The sequence below is a fragment of the Nipponia nippon genome, unplaced genomic scaffold (assembly GCF_047370975.1).
Source record: "Nipponia nippon isolate SJK-2023a ecotype South Korea unplaced genomic scaffold, ASM4737097v1 scaffold_1, whole genome shotgun sequence".
Classification (NCBI taxonomy): Eukaryota; Metazoa; Chordata; class Aves; order Pelecaniformes; family Threskiornithidae; genus Nipponia; species Nipponia nippon.
The window spans coordinates 24,355,249-24,369,151 of record NW_028262290.1 but is presented as its reverse complement, the minus strand read 5'-3'; positions in this window follow the sequence as shown (position 1 = coordinate 24,369,151).

Here is a 13,903-nt window from a genome sequence, read left to right as displayed (position 1 = left end):
CAAGGCCCAGCTGCGATGGCAGATGGGATTTGTGGGCAGTTCCAGCCCCAGGAGTGCTCAGGCTGCCTGCAAGGGCAATGCAAATGCGGCGCACCTGCCTGCAGGGCACCCTGGCCTTCAGAGCCCTTTCAAGGCTGCCTGGCTGGGGCACAATGTAAACCCGGCCCTGATTTAGTCCAGGAGCTAGTTCTGCTGGGATGAATCATTTAACCACACAAGCACCCCATGACTCTGCCTCTCATTTCCATGTTGTCCCTCCTTTTCCCACTCCACAGTGGAAATGATGGCCTGATCCTGTCCTGGAGATGCATGGGCATGGACCGCAACAGAGAAACGCTAGGAAAACAAGGAAGCCTTCAAAGGGATTTCAGTTACATAGATGACAGAACAAATCTGGGTGAATGGGTCAGATCCTCCCCATCTTCTGTTGTCATGTGCCCATTATCCTCCAATTTTCTTTCATGGAAAAGTGGGTCTTGAAATTAATGCTGCATTAAGAGGTATGTGGCAGCTCATACCATCACATCATATTCTTGCAAAGCTACAACCATATCTTTGTCATGATTCATATTTTCAAACCCCCATTTTCAAACTCCGTTACAGTTTTTCAGTAGTTCATCTGTGGGCAACTCACATGTTTCTGAGTCTTGTTTGCCTAGTTAAAACAAACAACAAACTCTAGACACACGAAGTTTTTAATGAAACTGTGATGCAGTTGCATGGTCCTGTCCTTTCCTGGGGGCACAACAGTCTCAGTTCCCTAAAATCACCCAGGGATTACGGGATTGCGGTGCAGGAGCGAGGGCTGTAGGTGGGGACCTCGCTGCCTTTGCCGAAGTCGAGCCCTACAGAGGCAGCATTTGTCTGTTTGTTTCGGCAGGGTTCTCCAACTGGGAAGTGAGGACACAGGCAGATGAACAAGTTACTGCAGGGGAAACAAGGGGTGTGAAAGTTCGGCATCTCAGCTACTGCCAAGAAACTGCTCTTATGTATTCTTTAACCCCCTTATAAACGCGAATTCACTTCCCCTCTCCCACAAGGGATGAGATACCTGGCTTTAGCTACAAGGTACCGCCAGGCAAGAGAGTGCACGTGGACACTTGCCACCAAAGAGCAGCCAAACTGTAGGTTGATGCTACCTTGTCCTGCAGTTAGTTGGTTGTCTTCCTGAACTCTGGGGCACAAACGTTAATTTCCCTAAAAGCCCCACACCAAAGTCCTGATTCAGGTGAGGGAATGGCATGGGAGCTTCCCTGCTCGCTGGCCTTTGCCCTGCAGCCACTTGCAGGCAGCAACCTGGTTTGACTGAAACTCTTCAGGTTTCAGCAACAGGAAATTGCAGATGAGCGAACGTGCTCTAAAGTGCACTTACACAGTTTCAGTCGCAAGCTGTGAAAAGTAGCAGCTCCCCGAGCTCTCAACTTCAACGCTGCTATTAATACTGGTTTTTCTAATAGCATCGAGATCAATGGAGGATCAGAGCCTCGTTGTAGTAGACAACCTCCCGATGACACTCAAGAAACCAAGAAACACAGTTCGCTGTCTAAGCATCCCAGCAAACCTCCAAGCACATTACAGTGGCCCAGCCACAATAAAGAGGGTTAGGAAGGCAACTTTATTTTAAAACCTAGTTTTCTGGGATTTCCTCTGCCAGGCAGCAGCAGAGGCACACTGAAACACTCCTCACGGCAATGACAGATGCTGTTCAGGGGCCATGAGAGGAGAAACTGGGGTTTTGGCCAGTGCATTATTCCTTCTCCTTGGGGAGCCCCAGGGACTGCTCTCATACAGGTGTCGGTTGGAGCACTGGCAGGGAGAAGATCCCTGCCCCAAAATTGCGTAGGCTTTGTAAGATGTCCCCGAGGACTTAACACCACTCTGGTTTCCACACTGCGCTCACCAGTAATTTAGACAGACTGTGGTAGTACAAAGGCTGGTCAAGATGGTTGAATGAACTCCCAGGACTCCCTGAAGCACTGGAGCCTGAAAATATGTTCCCTCCTAAGCAGGCAGGAGAGGGATGGGTGCATGGCTGGTAGGAGTAAGGCTGGCTGGTTTCTGCCCCGTGGTGAGGCAAGGACCCTTCCTGCTGCCCGGGGACAATAGGTCCTGTCCTGGGAGCGGACTGGTTTCAATATGCGGCTCTCCATCTTGATCCAGTTTGGATGGGTCAAGACATGTTGAGACATGCCCTTTCAATATGCTGCATTTTATTAAAAACAAAGTAGCTGTGGGCCAGATTGTAAAACTAGGTGGGCCTCATTTGTCTGTCCCTACTGTAAGCCAATGAAACCTTCAACATATCCAAACTCTCACCTTTTTACCCATTTGAATGAAAAAGCATCACTAATAAAAGAAAATGACTCACCTAATGCTAAACCTGAGCTCTGTAGATCAGCTTTGATCAAATTCACTGACATTTGGGTAACTGCATTATTATAACTAAAACATCTTTTAAAGGTTTTTTTTCCAGACGCTCATTCTTTAAACTTTGCTTTGATCACTGTGCATATCCTTTTCAGCAGAAATTTGTCCACAGAGGGTGAATTTTTTTCATTTGTTTTTCATATGGATTCTCTTTCCTTTGTTCATATTTTAAATCAGTGAAGCTACCCTTCGAGCTAACCCTTATAATAAAAATGCAGCTACTGTGTGGCTTTTAACAACTCATTTAACCCATCTGTGTCTCAGTATTCTTGTTAGCAACCCAAGGAAACTAACATTTATGCAGCGAGGATGATCGTGAGGCTAAATTAGATATTTTTTTTGTAGGATAAAGTAAACATTTCAGAAGGGCAGAGCAGAGAAGTGGTAGTCTCTGTTACGGTGGTCTAACACCACCAATTTGTAATATGTTACAACAGTAGTGTTTGTTACAAAATGCTGTGCAAAAGAATATTTCTTTCAGAAAGTAGTTTTGAATTAGTCCAAGTGCTCCAGTTTCCAAATAAGAGTCATGATCCGAGACGATTAAAATAAATGGAAGCAGGAATGTGTCAGGACAATTACAAATTAAAAGATTGAAATCACTGAAGCTGGAAGGGCAAAAATTCACCGGTGTATAAATACGTGTCTGTGTATGAAGCTCAGCTTTGAATGCTGAGGAGAGTACAGTTTGACTTTGCTTTTTCTATGGAAAAAAAAAATCACACATCTATGATGCAATAAGATCTACTTTAGCATTAGAAAAATGCATTTATAACCAATTTTCCCCTTGCAAGCAAGCAGGAAGACTATTTAAATTTTAATTTGCTAATTATCATTTATTGTCATTTGACCAGCCAGCTGGGGAAGGTAGACGCCGATCGTTCATTCCCAAAGCGGGCGGCTATCAGGCTCTAGAGTCAAGATAGTACTTATTAGTGTTTTTTTACAGCATGGGCAGAGTTCTTGTTATAGGTTGTAATAGCGGTGGATTAACTGCAAATAATCTTCAAAACTTTGAAGTCTAAGGCTGTAGAACCTTTTACCATATTCTAGAAAAAAGTGAATGTGTTCAAATAACCTTTGCTGGCGAGAGTCTTCCCCTGTCTCGTACCGAAGTGCAGTGTTTAAGACTCGTATGACTGCCTGCGCGGCCATTTTGCAAACACGTATGCACGTCATCTGACAGAACGAGCCCTTAAACTCTGTACGGCTTCTGTCACGAATAAAACTATTTATGAGCGCACACATTTGCAAAGATCAGGCCCCGCGAACGTTAGCTCCCCATCAAGCTTGTTAGGGATGGCTTGTTTTCCCAACACGCTTTAGGCTGAGGATCCCTATTAATATAAATCTGCTTTAAACAGGAGATAGTAATTTTTTAACGCAGACATTCTCTAATATTTTCATGATGTGGCTCATACCTTAATAGATAGCAGTTGCGATGCAGATCTAGCCGTGCAGCCCACAGTTGCATAACATATTTGCGGTAATGAGAACCCTAGCCGACATGGAAAATTAATATTAAGAAAATTAATATAAGGAAAACCTTTAATGGGCTTTTGTCTGTGTCTAATGCAATTTAGCAGTTAGCAGAAGGAAGGAATTTAGTACCAGGTGAGTAGCCAGCTCTTCAGAAATCATGCTTCGCTGACCACATTTTAAGACCTGCTGTTTTGACTTAGCGCATCAGGAGGAATATCTGCATCATAAACAACAGCATGAAACATCTCATTCAGGATCCCGCCTGGCAATCTCAGCTGTCAGAACCTTGCCCACAAGAAAAAGTCCCTTGGCACAAATGTTTTTCCTTTTGGTGCCCTTTCTGCCTGGGGAAGTGTTTTGAAAGCTCAGAAACTTCAGCAGGGTGGGAGAGCAGATTCCTACTCAAACCCACCTGCCAGCGACAGGGTGAAAAGAAATGTTATCTTTTCATTAGCAGCATCTGTCAAGTCCTCTGGCAAAACAGAAGTAGCAGTTATCCCAATAAGAAAGGCTGCTCTGCTTATTTATTGCATTTTCAAGAAGCGTAGTGTTGTAGCTGACTCTGTTCAGCACAACAGGGGAAGAAACCCTGGATGGGGACCGACCTTCTCTGCCTCCCACCCCAGCCTCTCACGCCTGCTGCCCCCACAGCACACCACTGCCACCCCGTCAGAGAACGCCGATGTTGGTATCGGCTTCTATTCAAGGTGATCTGTAAAAGGCAGAGTCGTTTAGATGTTAGGGTCTTTTTGTCTGTTGCCTGGATTTCTCTTGAATCACGTACGAAGGAAGTCTGGCATATTTTTCCCCTTTTTGCTGCTAGGAACCCCCTTTATTTCCTGGGGATTGTGGATGTTAGAGATGATGGAAGCACAAGATAGCTGACATGACATGACAGAAATCAAGGGGGCAAAGAATTCTTGGAAGAAAAGCCATTTTTTCAATTTAGACAGCTTGAAATTGTCATTTTGTTTAACTCCTACCTAAATTCCTTGAAAACAATACTTAGTGAGAGGGAGGGATTTCTTGGTAAACATTGTGTATTGTCTGCTATTTTTCAAGGACTGAGCAGACTCCTAACAGCCTTCTGAGTCCTCCCGTAGAGACACCAATTGCGAGAGGAAGGGTTGTATTTGATTGATAAGAAACTTGTGTGTGTGTGTGTGTAAATGAGAAGAGCAGCAAATCCAACTCCCTTATCTCCTTTCCTTCGTGCACGCCAGATCACCTTTAGCATCAAGCCCAGTCCTGAAGCTGCTGCTTTCAAGCAGGTCTCATCGACACCGGCCGTGGTTGCTGACCTGCTCTGGGTACAGAATCAGGCCCCTTCTTTCCAAATCCCTTCCCTTCACTCTTTCATTCCCACAGCCCAAAGGAACGGGAAAATGAAAGTGAATTGTTTTCTGCACTTGTTCAAAATAAAACTGAAACAGATGCCAGAAATCCTCTGGAAATGAAAGATAATAATTATTTTCTAAAACACTGACATAATCTTTTTTTTGAGAAAACCTCTGCTGGTCATCCTTTTGTTACTGAGAGTGCATGTAGGCACAGAGGACAAGGCTTATGCTACCACAGAACTGACAATCTTCCTGGAAATCCCTATGGACACATCAAGAAATATTGTTAAGATGAAGAATCTTTCAGGATTTGGATAGCTAGTTTTACCCAGATCAGAAATAATTTATTTGCCATAACTAATTCAGAGAATCTCTAAATCAGATTGATTAGCAATATGTTAATATTTATCATAATCTCAAATATTGGCGATAGCTTGATCACATTGTTCAGAAACAATATATTTATGAAACACGCTTATAAAACATAAATATTGGTGTCCATTCTGTGTTGTGCATGCCTATCTCATTTATTTACATCCCCAAATATTTAAAATAACTTCATTTTGCAGAATGTGGATGATTAATTCATAATTAGTTCATATATGAAAAGAAACAAAGTAATGCAAAATACAGTATTTTTTTTTTTCCCTGGAAGACTGATATAATTAAAATCAACTTTTGTTAGTTGTCTATGTTTTTTTATGTAGAGTAAATAACACATATATATTTGGACACATACACATTACCCCCCCCCCCCCCAAATATACATGATGTTTTGTGGCTAAAACAGTTGCATTTTTCATCAATAATAACAAAACATGGACTTGATCCAATCGCTTTGCAGTTTTCTGTCACATAAAGGCAGTAAAGAAATATTAAAATCATATATAATTATACTCACCATACTACAGTAGAAAGTTTTCTGTCTAGATTTTGAACTCTATATTCATCTTCACTAGAAACCACTATTTTATCTTGCTTTAGCATGTTCCTTTCTCGTCAGAAAATTACTGCTTATATTCTCGTAAAACATTCAGCAGACCCATAAAGATAAAAATGTGCACAAAGAATAGATGACAAAAGTTTATATCAAACACTACATACCAAAGAGAAGAGACTCCACTTCCCTTTTGCTACCTCCAGCCGTATATTTTAACGTTAATCAAATCATTACTACATCGTTGCTGGTAGCCACAAATGGTTCATATTAATTCATTTCTTCTCATTCAAAATGATTTTTATTAAAATTATCATTACGTCAAAATAATATGCTAATAAACATTTTAAAAAGTTGATAAACTAGAACATTTGAACTTTTAGTTCTCATTAGGTGGACCCAAACCCAAAAACACATCAAAAGAGAGGAAAATCTAAAATTTCAATTAATCTTAACCAGAAGTTCAAGCTATGAGAATATCGAAGAGACTTTGTAATACCTAATATTCCCTGAAAATGTTTAAAATCCACATGTGAATATAAAATAACTTCTCGCTTGACTTCGTTGACCCAGAATTGTCAGTGGAATAAAAAGTTCAGTAATTCCTTAAGGTAGCAAAGTGTGATTTGCTCTGATTTCAGCTTAAATTATCTATTTATCTATATCTGCCTTTTCTCTCTTTCAGAAAGCAGAGAGGATTTGTTCATTCATGGTCTTTAAAAACACTGCCTTATTTTCATTAAGCTAAACCCACTGCTGATGTAATTCTTGCATTACAAAGGTCTTAATTTAAACCATGACATAAATGCTTTTCATCGGTTGATTTTTTGTTCTTTGTGCCAGATTTCTTGCATTTTTAAAATAAAGAATATGGTGTGTAATAACTGCTGCAGGACAGGCTGCTTTATTCTTCAATATGAAAGACAAATGGGGTGTGACATGCATACGTTTCAACATGCAGCACTTACTTCTTCAGGACCTTTACTTTTTCCACTGTTTTCTCAGTAGACTATTTCACTTCCTTTGAATCGGGCCTAACGATAACACTGGATTTGAAGCACAGTTCTCGGCGTTGAGCACAGTGACGGGACCAAGAGGTGAAAAGTGCTTCTAATCTCTCTTCTCTCTCTCTCTCCCCCCCTCCCTCTCCTGCTCCCTGCCTCCCTCTCCTGCCTTCCCCCCTCCACTCAAGGATTTGGGGTCTGCAGATGATAATGTACAGAGCGTTTTGGAAGAAGGGTGGGGATGCATTCCTAACACCCCAAATCCTGGTTTGCATTACACATTAGGGATTTCAAAGCACACCAAGATTTAATCATAATCAGAAAGTAGAGAAATCGTTTCTACAACATTCAGCAATGTTGAGTCTTTTTTTTTTTTTTTTTTTGCTTTGGTATCACTGTAACTAATACAGCAAAATTGTATTGTCATCCTGTCATACTATCATTGCAATGATCGATGAGCTATGCTAATTCATCTGGGAAAACTGCATAACTTGTTTAATTTGTGTATTATTTCAAGTTTAGGAGCTTGGTTAATTTTCAGACAGAGTCAAAAGACACCAGCTGTTTCTCTACTTAAATGTGAAAGTACAGAAGAAATTTTTCTTGATTAACATTACTAGAGACAAATCAAGATTACAATGGGAAGGATGCAAATATTTTATTTAAGCAGAAGTTTCAATGTGATCTAGCTGTAGTACGCTAACACCAAACCGCAGCGTTAGTTCATTGGTCTCCACAAGACAATATTGTCAGATACAGAAGAGATTTAGAAAATCTCAAGGGAATTTCTAGAAAGAATAAAATCTTTTCATGAACTCTGCATCTACTGCATTTTAGAAGATGTTGACCTGATACTTCTATACTTGCCCTAGCTTTATACTTTGTCCTTAAACAAATGCTCCTAAAAATTGCTGAAGACAGGATACAGTGATAGACTGACCTTGAGTCTGTCAACTTTCTTGTATTATGCAAGACATTAAATGAAATGGAAAAATATAATTTTGTATTCAGATTAAGTATCTTTAATTAATTAATTTAACTTGATGTAAAGTAATGTAAATAGATTAATTTTATTTCCTGAATATTGGGCACTGCAATAAAATTGAAGCTGGGGAAATAAATATTTTTACTATTAAATACTTAGGACTACAATATGTTTCCTATTTCTAAATTGCAGACTATATCCATAAGGTTTGGCTTGTTATTTTATCTTTTCTCCTTTATTCACATTGTTGTCTATGCAAAATTCTTTTGTATGGACCTGAGCAGAAAAGGAGAGCAGGGCTATTCTTTAAGGGTGTGTTCATCTTTACGTTTTTTAAACCTATTTTGATAGATTTATATCAAGGCTGAAGTAATTCACTCTGGGACAAAACTTGGCATCAAAACTTTTAAATACAAGCACATTTTTCTTTTGATTTTTTTTTTCTAAAGAAATTTAAAAATCAGTCGGCATGTTCTTAAAGACGAAGGTTTAAGTCCTGATCCATTTGAAGTCAATGGGAGTTTTGCCATTGACTTCAGTGAAGCCAGGACTTCCTTCAAATGATGGAAAACAATTACATTTAGTATTTTCAGATGGAAAATTTGTGCTTGTATAAATTAAGATTGTCTCTTTTGTGGGGGGGTATATATTGTATAATCCATAGCGTGAACTCATCTCTGGATATCTTTTTGTTGAGTGACTATCTTTTTTTCATTAACATAAGTAGCAGTTCAACATATGTGGTTACTTAAGAAATTCCTCAGGATCTTTAGTGGAGTCTTTCGGGATAAGATGTGAAATCAGCCGTTGTCATTCATAACAAAGATCCCAACTAATTTTTCCAAAGGGTTAGGCATGCCAAGGAGAGTGGATAAGCATGGGTGGTTATATTTTGCCCATGCACTTTTCATCTGAGGTTTGGATCTGAGGTGGGACTTTTGCCTTTCCTACCCTCAGCTGCTATCTGGTGTTGCTTTGCATTTAGTAACTGACACCTCTAGCCAGGCCAGGAGAGATGCGTGAACTTAACTTGCTTTGCTTCACTTCACAGGACGAGGTTATTGTCGGCGAAATCCTGCTCGCCTTAATCAAAGGACTAAACCAGACCCCTGGAGAAGATGTTGAGGACTGGGGTGTACCTGCAGGATGAGCCCTGAGATCCAGCCTCTCCCCCTCCCAGGTAAGGTTTTTCAAAGGAGATTTATTGCATGGCAAACCTGGAATTTATTCTCCCTTTCAACAGGCAGTACAGCTCTGGTTGTGTTCAACTACCAGTGATACTAAAGGTATCCGAGGTAGGTGACACAATTTCTGTATGAGAGACAAGTAGTTCAACCAGGCCTCCCCCAAACTCCCTGCTTCAGACCCTCTGACCCCCGATGCTCCCTTCCCTGGGGCTTTAACCCTACATGTGGGGCCTTCGGGCTGAGCCAGGCTGCCGCAGGAAGGGCAGCTCCTCCCCCACGCCGGCAGGGTGGGACGGGGTCCGGCTCTGCCAGTATTCCTGGTATTCCTGCAAGTGTTTCAGGACGTTAGAAACTGGACCAGCTGTATTGTCATAGTCTGGCCCGAGAGGTGAGCCAGCATTTAAGGCCTTTTTGGGTGTTTCCTTTGGATGTGAGATTGATGATAATTCTCTGGTGCAATCCTGTTTATTTATCAAGAATAAACAGAGTCTGCTTTCCTGAACCCAAGGAGGGACCGACAGCAGCATGCAACATCTTTGCCCAGAATCCCTGGCCAGCCCTTCCAGAGAGTTTTCTGCTGAAAGGGAGCTCTGCTCTCTGCTTTCCTCCCTGGCTCTGCCGTCAGCGCTCGTTCAGCTTCACCCCAGCTGCTGTCTCTCTGAACACACAGATTTTGTAGACGTTTCTCTCCATTGCCTGTACACCTCGCGTTGTCTGCACCACAGGTGCAGCCCGGGGAGACCAGAGCTTCCATGCATCTCCCTCCTCCACAAAAATGCTGTGAACCTGAACCAACTGGGTCAGCAGCATGGCATTGTGGCCATGCCTTCCCATCCCGGGCACAGGTATGACAGGGCTGCCCTTGGCGTGTGTACCCTGGCAGCCTGCCCTTCCCAAACGCTCGGCAGAAAGCTGAGTGAAATGTGTCACCTAATTGTCAAAATAAATAGCTCCTTCTGCTAGATAGGCATGTACCATGGCCTGTCGAGCTCAAGTGAGTAGCCTACCGTGCTCGTGATGAACGGACAATATTGCAAAGGCTTGAAAACGCAAGTGCTGACAGTAAGCACCGAGGCGAGGCTGAACAGTAAGTCAGACTCGCCTAAAGTCAGCGATTGCTCTCTGAGCAAACATGGAAACAGAGCCAAGAGAGTGAAACGCTTGGCTTTTATTCCTTCCTTCATATATAATGTTCTCTCTCACCAAACGCTTTCTGCAAATGGAATCCCTGTATGTCTTGGCCATTCTCTGTATGTAAATGTACTATTTCAGTGTGTAGCGGCCTCCACACATACACTTTCATCGTTATATTCCTTTCACCCTTTTTTGGGGAATAACTATGTTACGTGTTACTATTATCGATAGTTTGCACTTCCGTAATTATATTCCTTCCATCGTTTTCTGGGGAATAACTACATTACATGTTAATACTATCAATAGTTTGCACTGTTAACATGCTATTATACCCCCATAAAACCTAATAATAATTTCATATTTATAATACATAGCTCTACAGCCCCTATCTGAATTTATGTATGTATGACCAAACACCATTTTTTTGCTGTCTGGATGAAACATTTTCTAAGATTTTAGAGGGTTGTTTTTTTTTACATCAGCATGCTGTGCAAAGCTTAACACAGATCCCACAGCAGCTAGATGTTGCGGGGACTGCCAGGCAGCCCTATGGCAATAGGATGTTGCTTTGTGCTGCTGTCTTTTGTGATATAGCTTTAACATTACCTGGTTCTTCATTGGCATAGTCCTTCCACACCTGCCTTGGCAGGGGGCTATCTTCTACCTTCTGTCTCCACATTTAAGATCTGTTGTGTTATGGCTATGACCAAATACATCTGGTTGATGTATTTGCAGTTTCAGTTAAATATATAAGGTGTTTCACAGTGTGATGAGAACTTGTCATTTCAATTTGTGTAGCTTTTAGGGTATGCAGAAATAACATGCTTCTGCATGGATCTCCCATTTTTTAAATATTGTAGCCTTTTTAGTTTGTTGCTCAGAGTAAACGCTGGCCTCTGTGTGTCCATCCTGCTCTCCATCTGGTATTCTGAGACTGCAAGCAGTAGTAAAGGTGGGGCTACAGACATCAAAGATACTCATACGTCTTGAAACTAAGCACTGTGCTAAACTCCCTTTAATGCTTCTGTGGGAAAGTGTGTCCATATGTCATCCCGTGTATTTTCTTTGCTATTTAAAGTATTGCTTAATAGTACACTAAGCTGGTGGAAAACTATTTGCTTTGTTGGGTTAGTTCTACTCTGGCTTAATGCAGGGCTGGGTAAGCACCAGAGCCGGCACATGGGAGTGAGTGGGACCAGGAGCAGCTGGGGTGGGAGGAAGAGGGACTGGGGCACCCGGCAGGCAGTGGGGCTTCCATTGCTGGGAAGTGGTTATTACCCCAGCTGAGGGGAGAAATCCTTGGCTGGCTGGGTGGTGCTGAAGTGGGGATGTAACTGGACTTGCACTTCATCAGTTGCACAAACTCTCTGTGAGTAGATGGGATCTGTATCCGGGAAGTACCTTCAGACCTCTCCCACCCCCATCTCAAGTCCTACTCCTTTTGGACTGCTCTTCCCAACTTCATGCTTTCTCTCTCGTCTCCTCAGCAATTAGAGCATCTTCCTGCAATCCTGTCCTCTTGTTTCTTGTCTTCTCTCTGTCTTCTTGTGATTCTCCCAGCTCTGCAATCACTCTTTTAACAAGTCCCCTGAAAACTCCTTCTTATGCTCCCCTATTGATTTTCAAAGGGCTCTTTCAGATTTTGACTTTGATCTCCTTCTGCTGTTTCTCTATACTTCATCTCTGGACCACCTCCTTCAGAAACAGAAATGTAGAAGTCATTGTTGCGCTGGTGATTCATAGACCTACTGTGCACCTCCTGCCTTGTCCTCCTGCCTTTCACTTTCATTGCCTGCTTTCAGACAAAAAAAGTCCATCCTTACCCATTTCTTAAATCTGGGCCACCACACAGCCAGGAAGGTGGAAGTCATGAGACCAGCAGGATAGTCACTTCTTTAGTCTAGTTGTTTCTCTGGACTTTTAAGTCAACTTCCTTTAGAACCTCAATTTTTTAAATTTGAGTTTATTGTTCCCCCCTCATTTATAACTACACATCAAATTCTTGTAAGACTTTGTCCTTCTTAGAGCTGTTATTTCTTTTCCACTCCAGCACATGGTGGCATCTGTTGTGTCTTTCCAGCTTCTGCAGCTTTGGAGAGGCAGTATCCGACAGATTCCTTCCCGGCTGTTCTTTGACACCATTTGGGCTACTGGGCCTTCTTGGCTGCTGCCCTACTCCTGCAAGATACCATAGCAAGAAATCTCGTTGAGAGGTGGGTCCTTGAAAAAGAATGTGATAAGACTGACAAGACTGTCTTTCACCTCACAGTCTAGTTATCACTAGATTAACTATTTTACCTGTGTTATCCCAGTGGTCAGGAGCCCTACTCTTGCACTAGGACTTCCCTTGTACGAGAGAGGGTTACATTAGTGAAAGTCTTTGTGGACAAACTATTCAGCTCAGCCCTAAATCTCTCCTCTATGCTCTCTTCTCTGTCTTCCTGCAAGATGTGATCAGAGTGCAGGAGGCTGTTCGCATGAACACGCTTGGTACAACCCTGCCTGCATGTTGCACGGTTACACCCTTTACATCAGTGGCTGCACTCAGCCCCACGTGCACTTTTTTATCACAGTATCCCAGGAGGAAAAGTTAGAAGCCTTCAAATGTAATGCTTTTATGGGAATAAGGGTGATTTTTCAAAGGGGACTTTTAAATAGAAGGTAGAAAATTTCAAGGCTTCTGCTAGTGTAATATGTAATAGTGTAACTGTAATATGGCATTGATATGGAGGCTACATTATCAAATGGTAATGAACTCCAATCCTAAAGGATGTGTGTGGCCAGCAGTTACAGTTTTTCTGAGGGCTTTTCCTAAATCTTCCTCCTCATGAACCATGCATGACTCAAGCTTGTCATATAGGAAAACTCTTTTTTCTCTCCCCCCAGTTATACTATTTATAATATAAATTATATATTATAATATATTTTAATATTTTAAAAAAATTATATTTTCCAAAGACCTGCACTTATGGAAAAATACTTTTGACCATACAGGAACTCAGTGCCCGCTATGTGTTATCCAAAGGATCTCATAGCATTTGAGTCTGAAAAAATCAGGTCTCACACCTCCTCATGAGCAGCCTGGTACTGTGATATGAGAACTGATTCGCATTTAGGAAGGTTGAAGAAGAAGGGATTTGAGCAAGATAGCTCCGTACATTCAGGACTAGAAAATTGCTGGTCCATAAATTAAAACTTTCCAGAGAAATCAAGTTCTACTCACTTTGTTGGAAGTGCAACTTTCTTTCTAGCCAAAGGAATGAGCGTGGTCGATCCCTCTACATTTAGTTTTCTGGGTTTGAAAATTCAAATACAAGAGAAAGTATCTCTCTGACTCTTCTATCGAGGGACCCATTTTCCTGCACTGATTTGAGTGGGGCTGTATCAGTATAAGTGAGGATAGCACT